The sequence below is a fragment of the Drosophila ananassae genome, chromosome 3R (genome assembly GCF_017639315.1).
Source record: "Drosophila ananassae strain 14024-0371.13 chromosome 3R, ASM1763931v2, whole genome shotgun sequence".
NCBI classification, from domain to species: domain Eukaryota; kingdom Metazoa; phylum Arthropoda; class Insecta; order Diptera; family Drosophilidae; genus Drosophila; species Drosophila ananassae.
This window is the reverse complement of record NC_057930.1, coordinates 15989173-15997645: the sequence shown is the minus strand read 5'-3', so window position 1 is coordinate 15997645 and position 8473 is coordinate 15989173.

Sequence of the window (8473 nt, the reverse complement as noted above, 5' to 3'; positions counted from 1 at the left end):
GGCAACAATCGCACCCAAATGCAGCTGGCTTGCAACTGGGTTGCATTATTTTAATGTATCCTTCCGGAGGAGCTTATCTGTATAATTGGACTGCCACAAATATAATTAGTATAAATCCCCCAATTTCAAGATGCTATCCCGGCAATAATTAACTATTTAATTATTTTTAAATGTTTTTCAGCCACTATTTTCCATGCAGTGGTTGCTCTTTATTCGAATTCCATGTCCCAATTAAAGTGCTACTCTTGGTCTGTAGCTTTTGGCTATTTCCAGTAGCCTAAAGCATGCTTACTATTGCACACATTGATATTTAAATATGGGTATTTATTCACGCTTTTGCAGCTTTGCGCTCCACATTAACAATGCCCGAAGGCACCCTGGTGGGTCCAGGCTGGAGGAGTTCTTTACCCATTTAACGTTTAATGTAAATATGAAAGTTTTTTGCTAAAATACCAAAATAATGTATGTGCTTGCCATGTTATATTATGCGCCAAAAGTTTTCGAATAAAATGACTCACGTAGAAAATGGTGGGTCGGAGAAATCAACAGGTGGAAAATGACTTTCTATTTTTCCATTCCATTTCCTCCTTTTCGCATACTTAAGAGCAGAAATCAAACTCAATGCGCTTGTCAAATAAATATTAAACACACACATACACACTCATGCACAATGGCGCCCATTCACTCACAGGTACACACTAACTCTCACACACACACTCGCATAGGCAGAAGCGGAAGCTAAATGCTATAAAAGCGCACTGCCACTTCCTGTTCCTCGCTCGGCCCTAGACCCATTCTACTCATGACCGTTTTCCTCTTTTTCTCTGTTTGCGCTACGTTTTCAGTTGAAAGGCAAAATTAACAATATGCAAAATTCATGTTAAAATATCGGAAAAATATATATTTCTTTCCTGCGCGCAAGCAAGCAATCCCTTTTTCCTTTCGCTCCCAGTCCCCATCCCCCTTCCTCATTTCGATTTTCCGGTTTTTTTTTTGCAGCCCTTGCAGCTCTTTTCGTTCGGGTTGGCAGCAGAAATAAAACCGAAACAACAACAAAAAAGGTTACCCACGAATGGCAGCAAGGATAATGTAAAAGATCGAATTTGAAATGTACTCATAATAAATAATTCTTGCAAAAATATTTTTGGCCAAATGGGTTTATTTTAATCGGTTTTGCAAGAGAAATTCAAGGACTTTTATGTATTTTTAGCAATTCTAAGAACATTTCAATCTATAAAGGAGTTTGTTTAAGGTCGTATTTATTAAAATTTAAACTCAAATTGTTCGAAACAAAATCTTAAAATAAACAAAAAATACATTTTATGATTCAGAATGATATATTTAGGTTGTGTATCCAGATCCTGCGATAGTGTATTCAGGAGGAAAAAGCATTAAAGGGTTGTGGGTGTGTTTTCCAGATAGCAGGAATGAGTCCGTTCGAGCGGCTTTCATATGCTCCATGCCAAGCAATAAAAATGTAACTCCTGTTCTTGTTGGTCATGTGGAGGCTGTGCTTCTGGAACAACCAGTTCGGGCTGTGGTTGTTGCTGCTGCCATTGAGCGAATGAATGAATGAATGAAGAAAGGCGTCGACCCATCGACGACTCAGCTCCACGATATGCGAAATCGAATCGAATCTCGAACCTCTCGACTCTGCCCCAGAAAAGTGAGCTCCAATATGTATATGTATGCTTGGGAGATGAGATCCTGAACTTCGTGTGCATATAAAAATACAGTTATCTGTTCTATTTGCGCATTTATAAATATTTGTTTGCCTCAGTTCTCGACATGCACATTAAACCAAAGGAAGCACAAGCCTCCTCAGGCATCTCAATCTTCCACTTTTTTTCTCCGGAGTCTGAGCTATTGAATTGGGCTAAAGTCGGGAGCGGGTTTGCCGACCTTTTGGCCCCCGTTGCCAAGCCCATCCAGTCGAATTCTCAATCCATTCTGCCACTGACATCCAAAAGAAACGGATGAAAGCCCACCCCAAACCCTTCGCACTGCTCTTTTGTTTGGCTCCGGTCTTTATTTGAATTGTTTGGGCATAAGTATGTCAAATTTCAAACCATTTACTGGCTCCGGCCAGTGCATAAAACGGGAAAAGAATAAAAACGTTGTTAAAAGACTGTGTATCGGGAGATGATGGTTTAAAGCGTCTTTGGAGAGGCTTTGTGGGGCCAAGGTCAGAGGTATTACCCAGCTACCAGTCGCCAGAAATTTAATAAATATTATATTTATAAAGAGATTATGTAGCGGAGTGGGTTATTGTAATAAAATGGTTGTAATTTAAATATTTAAAGGGTCGGTCACCTCACTTCACATATGCTGTTGCAGTCGTTATGAGGAATTAAAATTACATTTTTAATAATCGCATTAAGTTCCCACTAGTGCGAAGAGAAAGTTTTTATTTATAATAATGCTGACCATATGTACCATTTTTAACAATTTAACAATTTTGTTTGAAATTTACGAAACAGTCCGTTACTATCTTTGGTGTCTTAAAGTTTCCTGAATCCTCTAGAGAACAATTTGCTATAGAATGGGAAAAATTCCGGATAGTGCAGTTGAAACTTATTGGAAAAAATCAAATTAACTCACTCTGCATATATAGTACACGAAATGTTACACGAAAGTTGAAAAACTATCCCCCACCCCACCCAGCCAACCCCACTCCCTCAAGGTCATTTGGCAGTATAGCTTAACGACAACGCAATGGAAGGAACAGAATAAAAAAATTCAAATACGAAACAGAAAAAAAAAAAATTGAGGAAAATTTCATTTTCAAATTGCACCCCAGTGACACATTTAGCCGAACTCCTAACCTTTCACTTGCTCTCCCCACATCCCCCATCGGTCTGGAAGGCCAGTGAGACAGTCCCAAGACAATCGAAAAACTTTCAGCTGGGTTTCCTCAACCGCTCTTCCACTTCCTCCCATTGCAGGAGGAGTTTTCATTGTTTTTCTTACGACTCATTTCACGTTTTAATTTCTACGCGCTGCGCCGACTTTCTGCGTCATTTGACACCGACGACAAAAATTTGTCGAGCAGTTGGACAGGCTGAGTGGATGAGGACACTTGGAAAAAATGGTTTATAGTTTGTTATTATTTCTATGCTAGAGATTTAACAGGATTTAATGCCAACTAATAAAAGGGAATACTTTTAAGAGCCATCCAAACACATTATGAAGATAATATTAAATTACTAGAGACTATAGTCCCATCACTCTTCTCTCAGTGTATATGCGAATTTGAAATATTTGTCATTGCTGGTATTTGCACTAAAAATTCAAATTGCTTGGCTCACTAAGAGTTCAATTACGAGCTCGTGGTAGATAATGATAGAGAGTGGGATGATGATGATGATGGCCCAGATGATGGCCCACATTGATAGCAGCTGCGATTGATGAGTGGGCGCAGGGGAGGGTGTGAGGATGGTGGAGTGGTTGGACAGAAATGATCCGAGAGGTCTAGGTCCCGAGTCCAGAAATTGGTTTAAATTTTATTTATGAGCTGCCATCAAATCAGCATAAGTAGGTTAAACGCAAATGTCAATCGTAAATTCGCTGACTTCCAGCCACGCCCACCACTCAGATCCTTCCCTCCTCTTGGACACCGACCCACCGCGACCCACAGCTCAGCATTGGTACCCGTAAAGCGGCCAAATAAATTAAATTGTCGCCATGTCGCCGCAGCTGAGCTGAAATGCTAACCAAAGTACGTGCCACCATCGATGTGCAGCATCTCCATCACTTGGGGGAGCGTGCCTCCGACCCCTTACCACCCACACACCCTCAATCCGGCTCTGCTTCCTTCCTTCCGTCGCGAAGAGGGCGGAAAAAAGTGTTTGCAATATTTCATAAAGTGGCCGAGGACGGACTGAGAGGGCCGTGCAGCTTTATAGAATTAGCTAATGCTGACACAGATACCCGGGAATGGAACCTAATCCCGGGCCGTCGTTTGTTTAGCCTAAATAGGGCAAGACTCGAAATAAGAATTCGGCTCGCACGGCCAGGTAAGTGGGGATAAGTGGCTTTCGAGTCCAGCTGAACCCGCTAATTGACACTTTGTTTCGAATATTATTGTCCTAAATTATGATGGAAAGCTACATCCATTAATAATTCCCATTTAAAGTGACAAACGTTCGCCATACGTTTAACTAATTGCGTGTTTAAAGACCCAAGCATGTTATCTTAAACCATCACTCTGGGGGATGCACACTCCAAGCCCGCACACATAACCCTAATCTAAAGCCTTTTAAGCGTGGAAAGTCCTCCACCCGACCAGAAAAACTTCACTTGAGAACCGTTCTCCTCGAAAACAATAGCAAAGGGATATCAGATGTGCTAAACATTTTGTTACAATGTTGTTCGCATTAAAGTGAAGCCTTTCAGTCCACTCCCTGTTAGCAAAATCTCATCCAAAGGATCTCCCTGGCAACCAGGGGCGTTCAGAAAAAGGAATACTCGGGTGGACTAGAAGCATAAGGTAATCAGGTAGCCAGGCACACTAGTTTAAATAGTTGGGATATGAAATTGAAAAACTACAGTATTTTAAAAAATATATTAACTATGCATACTGCTTAAAAGTAAAAAACTCCTTTCCGTTTTGGACAATTATGGGCAACCATGAATCCCCATGACACACACACTCATGTACATATTTAGAGAAGGAAACGTGTTCACCCAAGTCTTTCAGTTAAAACTCAAGCATTTCTCACTAATGATGAGGGTGCCCCATCATCATCCACACCACACACAGTTCTCAGTTGTCCCTCCTCCTCCGCCTCTACTTCATTTCGGAGCACTGTCTCCACACTTGTCCTTAGCCTGGTTAAACCTGTTAACGTTAACTTTTGCTTCACCACCAAAACCCCCGGCCCCATAGACACACACACACTCGGGGGACAAATTGATGGAGCCTCCTTTGGGGCCCGGCTTCCTCGGCTCAGTCGTGCGCACTTGACCACACATTGGCGCATTGTCACGCGCCGGGTTCTCCGCCAGCCGGCACCCGCCATCCTCAAGCTTCCCCTGTCACATATGAGTGACCCACCAGCATATTCATCAATAGAGTAGCAAATGCTTCCATCCGACCCGGCGACCCCTACTTCAGTTTCCGTTCTCGCCTTTTCGGTTAACAAAAAATCTGTTAAAATAAATCACAACAATTTGTACATTTTCGCCTCGTTGGAGAGACTCCACAACTCTGGTGGGGATTTCGGGCGCAAGGGACAGCGCGGGTTAGTTTCCCCACAACGGTGAAGATGATGGCATAAGGCGACACATGGCAGCCAGCAGGAATCCTTGAGTTCGAAGAGGACAATGTCTTCGCTTGGCTTGATTTTTTGGGCGATTAAGCTGTCATTTGGCTGCGGGTTGCTTAGCCAAGGGCGTCGTTAGAGGGGGGGAATATGAAGTAATACACCTATATCCTAGATGTTAAAAAGTATATTTCTCAATAGAAAACAGGACTTCAAAGAACGACCTAAACATTTCATTTTATAATACCTTTATTAATTTTTTATCTTCTGATGTTTGTTTAGCTAAACATATAATGGTCTTTGGAGCTATTTAAAATGTACCCCCCCATGGAATCTCTACCCCTGGACACCGGATACGTGACCTCAGTTGTCATTCCCGTGTCCAGGTCGGCGTGGGCATTGCCGGTGGCCAGCTCGGCTTATGACAGCTTTGATTGCAGTCAATTTATTAGCAGCTTGGCGCCGAAAAAGAAATCTGTTTGTTTGCCAAAGGTGAGGCATGTGCTCGTGGTGTGATTACGTGTGTTGTACAAATGTCAGTCATAATTGCTTAATCCCGTTTTTTTAATTAGCCGCCACCTGTGGCCGCCGCAACCGAAAACAAACAGACCAAAACACACCAAAAACCAAACATTGCAAGCGCAGTCTAAAAAATTAAATATTTCACACCAAAAAAAAAGCTGTGAATGTTTGCCGGGATATGCTTAAAACCCTATTACCATGGTAATCCTTTTGACAAATGAATTTTAGCATGCTCACACACACATACAGACGACGCACACCTCGACTGTCGACTGTCACATGCCATCTACGGGAAGTAGCGAATAGACACACACAGACACCGAGACCGACACCGACACCGGTACCAGCACCAGCCCCAGCACCGAAAGGCGCGGGCAGGAGGCGCGAAAAAGTATGCTATAAAACCCGTATGCTCTCTTTCGGCTCTAAATGGTGGAATCTGTGCGTGTGTTTGCTTGTTTTCATGTATGGGTGTAAGTCCAGCATTCACATGTCTTGCATCATAGGCGTCACACAGCATCCGTATTTCAAAATAAAACTGTTTGAAGTAGAGTCCAATGGGCATCCGGTTTTGGACAATTTGCGGTTTTCCTCTATCGCCATTCAGTATTTAGTGGCGCTTTTTGGGAAGGACTTTTCGGTTCTTTCTATAACATAAACGTTCGTATTAGGAAATGCATTTAGTAAACGATTTACGATGTCTTTCATTTGAAAATAAGTGCCCACCTTTCGCTACTAAATTTTGTAAATAAATAAAAATTCATATCCAGCAGATATTTCGGGACACAATATTTTGTTGAATGAATCTGGAGAGCAATAGAATTGAAAGCACCCCATGACATCCACGACGGAGCACTTGGTACATCCGAAATGGCTCCTTTGATGCGTGTGCTAAGCATTCATGCCAAGGACCTGCCCCCCAGGAGTAGGAGCCGGATTAGGAGCAGAGTCAACGAAACATATTTATGTTCGGCTGCTGCACGCACAATCCCAAAGCGGCCATAGAAGCAGCCTTCGGGTGCGGCGGCAGCAGTTCCTGCCACCGTTTCCCAAATCTATACACAGTGGATTAAAACAGAATTCAGGTTTTGTTCTAATTTTTATGGAAACTAATTGAATATTTTAAATTTACCTATAGGCTATAAAATATAAACGCTGAAATAGAAAATTAAATTAAAAGAAAATGGAAACAAATTGAATAACTCATTCCTGCTTTCATCCCACTGTGCTGGGGTGGAACAGGAAAGAGCTCCTATTCCTGGTGCACGGCGGGTGGCCAATTTTTGGGTAGCAACTTGCCATACATCAAAAATCTTTCACTCACTTTCGGCTGCCGCTGATGCGCGGAGCAATAAAATATTCATTTGGCCCCTTTTCGGGGGAGCCAACGATGCAACTTTCAAAGGAGTTCTGGCCTGGGCCTGGGCCTGGGCCACGCCTTCGCATTCATGACTCGGGAGACGGGGGTTGACACTCGGTCTGGCAGGAGCCGCGTGGAGCGGACACCCCTCATAAAAAATGTAATTTTCAAACAGCAGAACAAAAATATATGTATTTTGCGTATTGACTGGGATGATGCCGCGACAGAGGACGAAACAAAAAACATTTGAAAATTTCAAATTGAATTTGCCGCACGCTTGAAGTTTTCCTCACACCACCAGCCAGCCACCCATCCAGCCAGCCCCCCAAGAATGTATGGAGAAGGCGTTGCCAAGATTACCAAGTGAAATGCCAAGTGAAAGACCAGCCGGCTCGCATAAAAGCCGCCAAAGGGGTGGTGGCCAAGTGAAGGGGCTTTCAAACTTGGGCGAAAGTGTAAGTGACATGAAAGCGAGCACACAAACCTCACACAAAACGTTTAATAACGTTACGCTTTTTGTTTTCAAGTGCACTCCGCATCCGGGCTGGCTCGCCCAAAAACGCCCACAAAACCGAATCGACGGCCTTCCAACTTCCCCTTTGAAGTTGCCTTGAGTTTAATTCTTCTTATTTTCCTACACTTGCACAGTAAAAGCTAAACTAAAGCATCGACAAGGACACTGTTTTTTAATAAATTTTAGGAACAGCCTCCGACCACCTCTCAGACCATTCAATGCGTAATTTATGACCTGTTTATTGTCAATAAATGCAGCCTCCAAGCAACCATTTGTGAGCGCGCCTAAATAAAGACAAATGGAATGCTCATTTTCGGTGGGTGGTACTCGGCACCCGGCTTCCAGCTCCCGGCAAATATCTAAAATAAATACTTCATATACCATATCTGTAGGTGGATGGGTAATAAGTTGCCCGAAATTGTCTCCAAACTGTTTGGACTGCTTTTCAGAGGCTTATAAATATAATTTATGGCCTGGTTTTCACAGTCAGCCAGAGTTTTGAGAATTAAGCTTAAAGCTGTCAAATGCAAGCATCTGAAGTTCGAAGGATTTCTGAGATGACAACACTATAAGTGCTGTTTAATTCTTAATATTCACTTTCCCTGAATGATAAATGCATCATTTTGAATATATATTAGTTTTATTAATAAGTTTTATTATTAATGTAGAGCTTAAATATGAAGAAAAGGAAAACTGTTTTAAAAAGATAGGAAATATTTACATTTTCATAAAGCTACATCTATTGAAACAGACTAGTATGGAAACTAAGGCAATAATTTGAAGATATAAATTCAAAATAAAGAATGTTTAGTT